Here is a 13,090-nt window from a genome sequence, read left to right as displayed (position 1 = left end):
ACAGAGGGAGGATAGTATCACGTGGTGTAGAGGAAGAGACAAATGCACCAATTGTAAAGGAACTGCTGGGCAAAACAGGAGGCAAGTGCTCACAGCCCAGTGCATCCTGACCTGATAAGGAACCTGACCTGCACTAGGTGCCCAACATGTTCCATCAGGTTATTATTGGAAGTCTGATAGCAACAAGAATAGTGTATGGACGGAGTCAAATACTGAAGTTGGAGAGACATAAACCTAGATCGAGAGAGTGAAAAGAGAAAGAAGAAACAGGAAACTAGGAAACTTAGGGTGCTAGGAACACTACCTGACAGTTATTTGTTTCTTCCTCCAAGGGTGTCAGCCTCACCTCAAGCATTGCCTGATCATTCCAGAATACCTTGAAAGGAAGTAAAGAGAAGATTTTACATCAGACGACAATCGCACTTTATCCCATCTTATAAATTACTGTCCTGAAATAGCAAAACAAAATGAACTGTTGTTCTCTGAAAACCACTGTGAAGCAACTATTGTTATGAATATCCAGACCATGATCTATGATCCCACTGCTGGGAAAAGTCCCGGTGCATGTGGAGCGCACCCACAGTCTCAGAGAACAGACCCCAACAACTCAGACCCTTCTTCATAACTCCCATCTGTCCATTTACAGTTCATGAAACTTGCGAAGCAGAACAATCTGGTTCACAAACGGCATGCTAAAGTCCTTCTACATAATTCTGCCCACAGTCCATAAGTCGGTCAACCGCACTCTTAGATTTATACAAACCATGCTCCCTGAGAAACAGCAACTCAAGGTCAAGCTGATGTAGTGTGGGAATACTGAGAAATGGAAAAGCAACAAGGCATCAATGTGTTGGCGCTTTTTATTTATAAATTATCTAAAGGGATGATGTGGAGGGTCGGTGTCTTGTGAGCCCCAAAGGATGGCGACTCAAGAGCTGGAATTTGGACTCAAACCTTCGCAGGACAAAGCTTAGAACATTGGAATGTTGAGATCTCCATTGAACACAAGGAGCAGCAGCCTCTAAAACCAGATACAGGCCCGCTGCACTCAACATTAAAGTGTCTTCATACACGGCCTCTCTCTTTCCCCTGCCTCTCCGAAATATATGGATTGGGCAGAGAAAAGCAAAAGATAGTGCCTGTGCTGTCGGGCCCCAGGAGCCTTCCACCCTTCTTCTTCCCGTAGCTCGTAGTGTCACTGGTGCTTCAGAAGGAGAGAGGGATTACTGCTCAGCTCCTGCATCTCCCTGGATCACCTGAACGACGAAAAGCAGTTTAGCCGAGCCCAGGGAGAACAAGGTGTGGACTCCAGCCCCTTTCATAGCTACTGCTGTTAATGTTCAATAATTAACCACCGTGGCATTGCACGCAGCTCCTAACTGTTGAACATTCACATCAACAGCTGTCAAACGAAGGTTTGGAGTCGCAGGGGTATCTCATCCCCCTCGGTCTTGGTCCCCTTTGTTTTATTAATTAACACATTCTGCCCACCTTAATCAAGTGATGTAATGGACCTATAGTTCCCCTGCAGCAGGCTATACCAGCCATTAAAGGACCGCTCCCTAGTTAAAGGCCTTTGCCTTTGGAGCTGTAAGGCCATATTAAAGAATTAAAGATATAAAATATTAACAGTAGTCAGAAACATGGTTACTCTTTCAGAGAAATAATCATTATAGTATTTGCAAGAGGATCACATAAAGTATATCAATAGACAGACTAACACAACAACTGTCTGCTAAGAAATGGAAAAAGGTTCTTCTATAACATCAAATAGCAAATTGACAGAGTCTGCTTAGTTAAAATGAAAGAATAGTTCTTAAGTATAAAATTAGGGGTGGGGCGTAAACTCCACTCAGCCTGCAGATTTCACAGAGTTTTGCCTTTCCACGTGACAGAGTTTACTGGCACCCATCCTTACTTTTCAGATGATTTCAAGGCAAGGAGGCCCGCTGATGTGTCCAAAGCAAGGCGGTCCAGATTGATGATACTTGCACCATATCTATTTTTGTGAATAGGACTTATTTATGCATTTGTTGCAGTGCACAGCTCCTCGGCCCCCAGCACAGGTACATGTGCCTCAAATGTTATCATTCCACCCAATACCAATCCAGTTCGTTATCAGAGTGGGAGTTTTCAGTGACAGATGGGCACAACAATGTAAACTCCTCGGCCAGAAGCGAAAGGGCTACTTCTCCAACGAGAGGGGATAGCCAGTGTGTGGGAGCCCCGTACCACTTGCTGCCCATCCCAGCCAACCAGAAAGTCCATTTGGGATCACATGCCTCAGAGTTCTCAGACAAAGAAGATTTCACCCCCATCCTCTTTCCTTGAGTCTACCGTCCGCCACCTTGCAATATCCCAACAAAGCCAAAGAAGGGGGCAGCTGGCACTTGAGTGGACTGTGAAGCTCCAGGGTATATGAGCAGGTCCCTTCTTTACCTCACTCGGTGTCTAGCTGGCGCTGTGCAGGCAGAATGCTGGGACTAAGACTGCCGCTGCTCGATGTAATTTTTGCTGTCAGATCTGTGCTGCTGCTTGGGTCATCTCCCTGCTGCGAGGAGTGGGAGCCCTAATCATCCCCAATCAATCTCTGGAGAGCTGGGCTTCTACGGAGATGGGGGTAGGGAGAGACACGTCCTGCACAGCCAAAGAGAAGTACTGGAGTGCTGTGGTAGTTATGGGCTTAGAGCTGGAGTTTGTTTCCATGTCACATATTGTGCTTTCTCCATTCTGTCCAGAACACAGTATATTTTGCGGGATGGCACTTTCATTTTGAGTGGGTAAGGCTTACAGTGGTTCGTGAACATGGGGTAAGAATTTTTATTTGGGGGTGAGCCTTTGTTGAGGTTTATTTTGTTTGACTCACATGGGGCTGTTGCTGTCAGTGCCCCTAAAGGGCCATTTGTTGAAACTGCTGGGCAGGGAAGTGTGAAAAAGATTGTTTGTTTGTAAATCGCACTGCCCCGCATGTTACTCTTTGAGGTTTTGCTACCAGTTCTTAAGGGTCAGTCTCTGCAAAGGTGAGGGGTGTTAGTCGAATAAATTGTGAGGTTGAGTCGATGGTATGCATGCTTCTGTTAAATTCTATGTAGAGTGCTATTTGAGCTCCTCCTCACGGTTACAGAACGTTTTCAGAATCCTGGAGCCCCCACTTTGGCACCAGCATATGTTCTTTGCAGAGGGACTAAACTTTCTTGCCCTTTGGAGCCATCAGAAAACGTTGGAGTCAAAATTGTGAGTTTTCAGAAGTTTCTAAAGGTTATTTTAAAAAAAGTTAAAGGGTTCCATAGCGATCCTTCCTGCAAGGAGACAGGCTACACTCCCTATGTTGACAATGTCTTGCGGTGCCTTAGCCCCTGAAATGGAAGGGGTTGGGGGCAGGATTGAATGATTAAAAGATCTAAAGATGTGCCCTTAACACATGGTGTCCCAGCGATTTCTACCCAGAACAGTGACGCGCCTACTGTGCGTAGGCTAAATGTGCAACCTTCGTACGTCTTTGGGCTTAGAGTTGGACTTACCGATGAGTGTACTCATACAGAAAAGAATCGGCCCTCTAATGTCCCCTTGCTCTCAACACCTCTTGGGAGAATGGGTGTGAGGCACCAGGATTCTACCACTTGCACTGACATCAGGTGTCCAGCTTTTGGTTCCTTTCGTCTGTTGTATGGTTATCAGGTAGGACACAGGGTGTTCCCTAATGGCCTCATTTTTGTCATGTTGTTCCCTAGCAGCTCTCTGCTTCCCACCGAAAGCAAGACTTATTATACAGGGAAAGGCAGGTTTTCCCCTCTGATTCATGCAGTATTTTATTCCAGCCATATCTTTATTGTGTTTAGGTGCTGGTCTGCAGCATGGTGTCCTTGCAGCTTCTGGCGTGTCAGGCAGCATGCAGACATGCAGTAAATCACAGGTAACAGACTATGGCAAGTGGACTGCTAGTTGGCCTTCTGTGTGAACCACGAAGCCCATGAGTCGGGGTAGGGGGCAACAACTCTTTGTTTCTTGGGTGGCACTGTGTCATAGTCAGGGTGGTTGAGTGGAACTCCCTGCAGAATCTCGCAGAGTTTTTGTAAATCTCACCGGAATCCCGTGGAGAAAAACTCAGTGAGTTTCGCCCACCACTATAAAAAATCTGTAAGAGGACTGGCATGAAGTCCACCTCTTGGAAAAGGGTACAAACATTCCAGCAAATATCCCAAAAACAGTACATTTTAGAAGTTTTCACATTATTGACAGGCTTCATGATGAGGCAATAATAACAACAACCAATTAAAGTTCATGAAAAGATAGCGACACAAATTGCAGTTATACAAAACAAACCTACAAAATTAATAATTAATTGTGACTAAAAGCAAGGGGATGACAATGGATATTGCATGGTCTACAATACAATATATCAACACAGGACAACAATATTACTTTTCTCAGGTGCTGTATTATCCTCAATTTCCCACTTCTTTTTTTAAATTCCCATGATTGCAAGGGCTCCCTAACACTCCTTTTAGAATGCCCTGCTCAATCATTTTATCAAGCAGAGGTAGACTTCCCTCCTCTACTTCTCTTGTAAGGTTGAACTGAGGTGTGTGTTGATACACTGCAGTAGGTTTCACTGTGGTTGCACTGAGGAGTGTGTGGATACACTGCAGTCGGTTTCACCGTGGTTGCACTGAGGAGTGTGTGGATACACTGCATTCGGTTTCACCAGGGTTGCACTGAGGAGTGTGCAGATACACTGCATTCAGTTTCACTGTGGTTGCACTGAGGAGTGTGTGGATACACTGCAGTCGGATTCACAGTGGTTGCACTGGAGAGTGTGTGGATACACTGCAGTTGGTTTGACCGTGGTTATACTGAGGAGTGTGTGGATACACTGCAGTCGGTTTCACAGTGGTTGCACTGGGGAGTGTGTGGATACAATGCATCCGGTTTCACCCTGGTTGCACAGAGGAGTGTGTGGACACACTGCGGTCGGTTTCACCGTGGTTACACTGAGGAGCGTGTGGATACACATAAGTCGGTTTCACCGTGGTTGCACTGAGGAGTGTGTGGATACACTGCAGTCGGTTTCACAGTGGTTGCACTGGGGAGTGTGTGGATACACTGCATCCGGTTTCACCCTGGTTGCAATGAGGAGTGTGTGGATACACTGCGGTCGGTTTCAACGTGGTTGCACTGAGGAGTGTGTGGATACACTGCGGTCGGTTTCATCATGGTTGCACTGAGGAGTGTGTGGATACACTGCGGTTGGTTTCACCGTGGTTGCACTGAGGAGTGTGTGGATACACTGCGGTCAGTTTCACCGTTGTTGCACTGAGGAGTGTGCGGATACACTGCGGTCAGTTTCACCGTGGTTGCACTGAGGAGTGTGTGGATACACTGCATTCGGTTTCACCGTGGTTGCACTGAGGAGTGTGTGGATACACTGCGGTTGGTTTCACCATGGTTGCACTGAGGAGTGTGTGGATACACTGCGGTCGGTTTCACCATGGTTGCACTGAGGAGTGTGTGGATACACTGCAGTCGGTTTCACAGTGGTTGCACTGAGGAGTGTGTGGATACACTGCGGTCGGTTTCACCATGGTTGCACTGAGGAGTGTGTGGATACACTGCGGTCGGTTTCACCATGGTTGCACTGAGGAGTGTGTGGATACACTGCGGTCGGTTTCACCGTGGTTGCACTGAGGAGTGTGTGGATACACTGCAGTCGGTTTCACAGTGGTTGCACTGAGGAGTGTGTGGATACACTGCAGTCAGTTTCATCGTGGTTGCACTGGGGAGTGTGTGGATACACTGCAGTCGGTTTCACCATGGTTGCACTGAGGAGTGTGTGGATACACTGCAGTCGGTTTCACCATGGTTGCACTGAGGAGTGTGTGGATACACTGCATTCAGTTTAACCGTGGTTGCACTGAGAAGTGCGTGGATACACTGCAGTCGGTTTCACTGTGGTTGCACTGAAGAATGTGCGGATTCACTACAGTCAATTTCACTGTGGTTGCACTGGCTCTGCACTGTCAACCAATCCAGTTTATTTTCCTGTAAAATTCCAGGCCTCTTACTTTACTGTGTAATTTTAATCTAGAGGTAAATCCTCTCTTGTAAAGACTGGGAACAAATGAACTCTTGACTTCTGTGATTGTAATATAGTCTCCATTTTGTGTCTGATTGACAACAACATCCGGTGTACAGTAAATTACACAATTCATGCAAAGAAGGTAACGCCCTGACAAAAACACTAGACTTGTCTCACTTAGTATAAATTTGTGGGCATTCATTATCGACCCAATTTGTACAGGAACATTTGCTGACAGCTCATTAGTCATCTGTAGGTCGAAGTGCCTACAACTTGTACTTCTTTTCCCAAGAGGAGTAGGTTGGGAGCTTCCGGCAGTCTGACTGTGAAACGAAGGAGCACCTTCACAGATTAAAAGTTCTGCTAGATGCTTCCACAAAAGGTTCACTCTGGTGTGCCTCTAGGACTGCACCAAGCATGCAATCCTTCGCCCATCTCAGGCACCGTCATTGTGTCTGATTCTGTTCAGTAGTAATTCCCAGTGTAGGTGTAAATTGAGCAAAATCATTATTAATAACTGAAGGAATTTTTTTAAATCTTAAATTTGTTGAGAATTCGGCATTCTATATTGCATTAGGCTGTGGGGTCTCGGGAATGAAGGCATGTTTCAATTTAACTGCCTTTGATTCTGCATGTTCGACACAGAGGCCAGTTAGGCTGGGGCCATTGTCTAAGACCCCCCACTCTGTGCCATCTGATTCATGTTCTGTGAATCACTCTGAAACCAACACTCCCAGTTACTGCAAATATGGCAGGGAGTGTTCCTTATTCTGCACATTATTAGTATTTGGGGTGAATACTCCTCATGCACTGCTAATTACCCCACATATTACATCACTTATGACATCATCTATCACATTTTTAATAATATCAGTGCAACATTTGTTGTAAAATTATTGATTAGAAAACTGTGCATGGTGGGGGCGAGAGTTATAGTTACCCTAGAGCACAAGTTATAGTTATTTGGCAATTTCCTAAGTTTAATGTCCCTGTAACCTTTGTTTTTTTTCAGTGAATTTCTACATTTTTAATGCTATTTTTGGGAGGGAGTTTTCTATAGCGTGAACTCGACCCGAAGGCATCAGAGCACTTTACATGAGCACCGGTTGCATTACAGATGGACACATTCACTCTGTTAAGCACAGAAGGATTAAGTGATTTGCCCAGAATCACAGGATGTTGAGTGCCCTTCATGAGACTTGAACCCGGTTCCCCAGCTTCCAGGTCGACAGCTCTAGCTGTTAAGCCACATCCGCATCCTAACTATAATCTCCCTGTAACCTTTGTATTTTTTAGTGAATAAATGTATATGAATATCCAAACAATGTGATTCAATCTCGGCTCGCATAGCAGCGGGTGCAGGCGTGGGGCTTAACCAAAGCCCAAATTCTATTTTGTAAACAAAAATACACAGCACTCGGTAAATCCTACCAATCTATAAGATCTGGGTGCTTGTTGGACAACATAAACTAAGGGCCTGGTGTCAAGACTGATTTCACACAACCCCACAGGATATGTTGGCCTATGTACCAGCTAGCTCACAGTGCTGCCATAACCCCCTAACCATACCGGGAAATGAATGGTTTCTGGCAACCACTGAACATGACAACCCTGACCCCTCACGGATCGTGGAAACAGTACAGTACCTTTCGCTCAGTCACTCAAGCTCACTTATTTTCAGAGAGGTATACAGAATACACAGTGGGGTGGTTCAATATATTTATTGAGCCAATATTATTCTTGTATAAAATGCATGTGCTGCGATAATCAGGAGACAGAAGCAAATGAAAGTGATTACGAGCACCAAAAGAGTGGACAGTAGATACATTTCTACTATGGTGTTAAAACATTAAATATGTGCAGGCATATTAAAAGACAGTAATCAAGTGGACTCCTACGATGCGAACGCTACTCTAAGTGCTTTTAGAGTGTGTGTAGGTGTGTAGCCAAGAATCCTGCCTAGGAACGATTCGACCCCATTACCTAATGGAAGAGAATGAAGGACCCTGTCTTGGTCACAAGTTGGACACCCCTCACGGAATGTCAGACCGCTGTGTGGTGAAGTCTCAGCATGCAGGGACCCTCGAAGTCAGCGGAAGTGCCGCCTCTGCTAATCTATCAAGTGCTTGGTCCCAGGACCTCACTCTCCCCGGCAGCTCCGTGGTGCTCTGCTTCGCCTTGAAGCCAGCCAACACCTCCGCACAGGGTTCGAGGCCACCCTCGATCCCGTTTTTGGTCTAAGTTGTTTTTTTCCCGCAAACTGTGTTCTCTGAGCGTCTTTTTCTCGCTGTTATCTGCCTGCTTATTGTTATTGTGTTATGTACAGTATTGTGCTCGTCTTTGCTCTCTAACTTGTTCAGCTGTGTCCCTGTCTCCCCCAACGTTTGCCCTCCGCCACTGACCCTCCCCTTCCGCCCTGCTCCCGCCTCACTGCTGCTCGTCCCTCCCCCCCCCCCTACAAATGCCGGCCGCTACGTGGTCGCGCATTGGGCGGGCCGCCGGCATGCCGTAGGCGTGCAAAGGCAAGCCCGTCTGCGCCCATCCGTGCCAGGCCCACGCCCAGCACCAGACCCCCTGGCTTCCACGAGCTCTACAGGACCCAACGCTGCTATGACGCAAAGACACTCCACACACTCAACGCCGGCCGAAATCCCACATGCTTCCAAGCCACCTCAAAGCTCACCCACGGACCCTTCACCTGCTGGAAATGCAACTACATGAGCCAGCGCACACCAGCACGTCCTGCCCACCCCAACAACGCAGACCACAACCATCTCAGCTGCATACTACTCAACACCCGCTCAGTCCACAAGCACGCCGTCGAACTCTGGGACCTGCTCGACTCCTCCGCCCTGGACGTTGCCTTCCTGACGGAGACCTGGATGAACACCTCATCGACTCCGGACACAGCCATAGCTATCCCGGACGCCTACAAGATTACATGCAGGGACAGGAACAACAACAAACCTGGAGGAGGAAACGCCATCGTCCACAGGAACACCAGCAGAATCTCAACCAGCACCAAAGACGCCCTCAGCATGGCCGAACACCTACACTTCCAGATCCACGTCAATCGCAACACCACCCTCAGAGGAACCCTCGTCTACAGACCCCCGGGACCCTGACTACAGTTCAGCGAATCCATCGCCGACCTCATCAGCACTCACGCCCTCGCCTGCAGACTACATCATCCTCGGAGACCTGAATTTCAACCTCGAGAACGCCAATGACAACTCCACAACACTGATTGACAACCTCGCCAACCTCGGACTCAAACAGCTCGTCACGACACCCACCAACTCCGCTGGACACACACTCGACCCCATCTTCTCCGCCAGCAACCACGTCACCTTCAGCCACACCACCGAACTCCACAGGACCGACCACCATTGCATCCACTTCTCCTTCAAGAAATGCACCGCACACAACCAACCGCTACGCATCCCACACCACAACTGGAAAAAAAGTCACCGAAGACCAGCTCATGACCACACTCACCCGAGACCCACCACAGGAGCTCACCGAGACAGACCCAGCAGCCCACAACTTCAGACAATGGATCGACGACTGCACCAACACCCTCGCCCCGATCAGGAAACCCTCCAACAGGTGCACCAACACGAGAGCCATCTGGTTCAACGCCAACCTCCAGAATTCTAAGCACACCTGCAGAAGACTTGAGAAGCAATGGCGCAATGACCAGACACCAAACAACCACGCAGCCCTCATGAACACAAACACCACCAACTCATCCGATCCGCCAAAAGAACCTCCTTCAAGGAACGCATCGACAACAACGCACACAACAGCAAAGAGCTCTTCAACATTGTGAAAGAACTCGCCACCCCCAGCTCCAGCTCAAATGACGTACCGCCGTCGCAAGAACTCTGTGACTCCCTGGCTACCTTCTTCCACCGCAAGACTGCAGACATCCACAGTAGCTTCAACACCCAGACGCCAACGACAGACGCTGACACCCCGACTCAACACCCACCAAACACATCGACCTTCTGCTCTCCTGGAACAACGTCAACAACAAAGACACCATCAAAATCATGAACACCATCCACTCCGGTTCACCGTTCGACCCATGCCCCCACCACATCTTCAACAAGGCTAGCTCCATCATCGCACCCCAACTCAGGAAGATCATCAACAGCTCCTTCGAGACCGCCACCTTCCCGGAGAGCTGGAAACATGCCGAGATCAACGCCCTCCTCAAGAAACCCAAGGCAGGCCCAAAGGACCTCAAGAACTTCTGATCCATCTTCCTACTCCTGTTCCCGGCAAAAATCATTGAGAAGACAGCCAACAGACAACTGACCCACTTCCTGGAGGAGAACAATGTCCTGGACTCCTCCCAATCCGGCTTCTGCAGCAACCACAGCACCGAAACTGCCCTTATCCCCCCACTGACAACAAAAGGGCCATACTGGGCAAGGGCAAAACCGTGGCCCTCATCCTCCTGGACCTCTCGGCCGCCTTCGACACCGTTTGCCACCACACCCTGTGCACACGTCTCCACGATGCAGGGATCCGAGGCAAAACCCTGGACTGGGTTACCTCCTTCCTCGCCGGCAGAACCCAGAGAGTCCGCCTTCCCCGTTCCGATCCGAAGCCACCACGATCACCTGCGGCGTACCCCAAGGATCATCCCTCAGCCCGATCCTGTTTAACATCTACATGGCACCGCTCGCCAACATCGTCCGAGCACACCACCTCAACATCGTCTCATACGCCGACGACACCCAGCTGATCCTCTCCCTCACCAAGGACCCGGCCACCGCCAAATCCAACCTCCACGAAGGAATGAAGGCCGTCGCAGATTGGATGAAGACCAGCCGACTGAAACTGAACTCAGACAAGATGGAGGTCCTCATCCTCGGCTCCACCCCCTCTGCATGGGATGACTCCTGGTGGCCGACCACGCTAGTAGTTGCCCCGACACCCATGAACCACGCACGCAATCTGGAATTCATCCTGGACTCAACGCTCTCTATGACCAAGCAAGTCAACGCTGTTTCCTCCTCCTGCTTCAACACCCTCTGCATGCTCTGCAAGATCTTCAGATGGATCCCCACCGAGACCAGAAGAACAGTCACCCAAGCACTCGTCAGCAGCAGGCTGGACTATGGCAACGCCCTCTACGTAGGAACAATGGCTACACTCCAGAAGAGACACGTGGAGAAGTGTGGCTCAATGGTTAGAGCGGCAGATCCTGATGCAGAGTTCTGGCCCGGGACCAGAGTTCAATTCCCCGCCTCGGCGGGTCTTGGATTCAACTTCCTCGGACCTGATAATTCTTGCCTCGGTGCCTATTCTAATCATGGGTCCCATGCTGCAACTCTGGGCAATAGCTTGCTTAATCTCCACAATGGCCCCAGTAGCGCTGGGATGCCTGGCTTCACCATGGGGGTGCCCAGGAGTGGAAATTTCACAGGGAAAGGCCAGGAAGGGTTCCACAGCGGTATGAGTAAAAGCACCAGGATACCCCCGTTGGGGGTGGCAGTGCACTATACAAGTACAAACACATTTACACCAACGCAAACAAACTGCCTCCCCACGCCTCATTCTCGGACTCCCTCGCCACAGCCACATCACCACCCACCTAAGAGATCTGCATTGGCTCCCGGTCAACAAGACGATCACCTTCAAACTCCTTACCCACGCCCACAAAGCACTCCACAACGCCGGTCCAGCATACCTTAACGAACGACTGTCCTTCTACACCCCGAACTGCCTGCTTCGCTCCGCCGACTTCGCTCTCGCCACCATCCCACGCATCCGCCGAGCGACCACAGGTGGAAAATCCTTCTCCTGCCTCGTCAAAGAGACATGAAACACCCTCCCCGCCCACCTGTGCCGGACCCAGGACGTGCTGACCTTCAGGAGACTCCTCAAGACCTGGCTGTTCAACCAGTAGCTGCCTCCCCTTCCTCCCCAATTAGCGCCTTGAGACCCTCAGGGGTGAGTAGTGCGCTCTACAAATGTCTGATTGATTGATTGATTGATCAAAGCTGTTGATCTTTCATAGTAGAAAGTGGTCTTATGATGTGTTTATCGATTAGTGATGTTATGGATTGTGGATAGCCCTATCACCCTTGGATGAAGACAACAATGACATTTGTACATGGTGTGGCTAGATCTTCTACGCCATGTACAGGGGATTATGATAATGTTGTCAGAAGCCTTATGCATAATGAGTTTGGATTTGAAGCAACATTGTCAGGTACCTAACTGTGCAAAAGATCACCGCTGAAAAAGTTATTATGAAAAAGGCAGGCCTATGTTAGCAATAAGATGCTTCGCTGCACGGGCCTGACTAGGGGATATAACAGTATGAGTGGTTCTCTGACTCAGAGTAGATGTATCTGTGACTGTATGAGTATGTGAGAGGGTGTGCGAGTGGCTGTATGGATATGTGACTGAATCTACGAGTATCTGTATGGGTGTGTGAGTGGTTTTCTGGGTATTTGAGAGGCTGTGAGAGTGGCTGTACAGGTGAGTAAGTGGTTGTGTGAGTGTGTAAGTTGGGGAAATTCGATTTTCGATCTCGATCGTATTCAGCAACCATTTTGTGTTCCGCCGCCATTTTGTGTTGCCCTCAATCAGGCAGCAGGGCGAACAAAGTTTTTCTGCTGGTCCTACTGCAGCATGTCAAATAACCTTCTGCCGCTGTTTACGAAACCGGTGTCAGGGACTGGCCGAGTCCACTAATCCTCATCTAGTTTGACTAATCCCTGTCTCGACTATCTGTTGGTTTGCACCATTCTTTCCTGACTTTATCTTATCTTCTGGCCTTCGCTATTCTCTCCTTGTATTCTCTCATTTCACAACTGTCCTTCGAGGCATACAAATGTGTCCCGCCACCTGCAAGCCAGATTGCAGATACAAACACTGATTAACTTGCAGGGTGGGGTGACAAACAGTTGGAAGAGGGGCTTATTTGGGTTACTTGATATCTTGTTTTCAAACTCTTCTCATTGGTTATATCTTGTTTTCAAACGTTTCTCA

At 48.7% G+C, this 13,090-nt stretch overlaps 1 protein-coding gene across 1 annotated transcript in view; it reads right to left on the bottom strand.

Moving 5' to 3' along the window:
- LOC146839259 (uncharacterized) overlaps positions 1–13,090 on the bottom strand; it is a 74,587-nt gene that overhangs the window by 7,479 nt on the left and 54,018 nt on the right. Inside the window, exon 2 of the mRNA XM_085651300.1 lies at positions 305–376. The gene's annotated coding sequence lies outside the window, so the exon portion shown is untranslated. The remainder of the gene's footprint in view (positions 1–304; positions 377–13,090) is intronic.

Source organism: Triturus cristatus, chromosome 4_1 (assembly GCF_964204655.1).
Source record: "Triturus cristatus chromosome 4_1, aTriCri1.1, whole genome shotgun sequence".
In the NCBI taxonomy this organism is placed as follows: Eukaryota; Metazoa; Chordata; class Amphibia; order Caudata; family Salamandridae; genus Triturus; species Triturus cristatus.
This window is presented reverse-complemented; position numbering and strand designations above follow the sequence as displayed.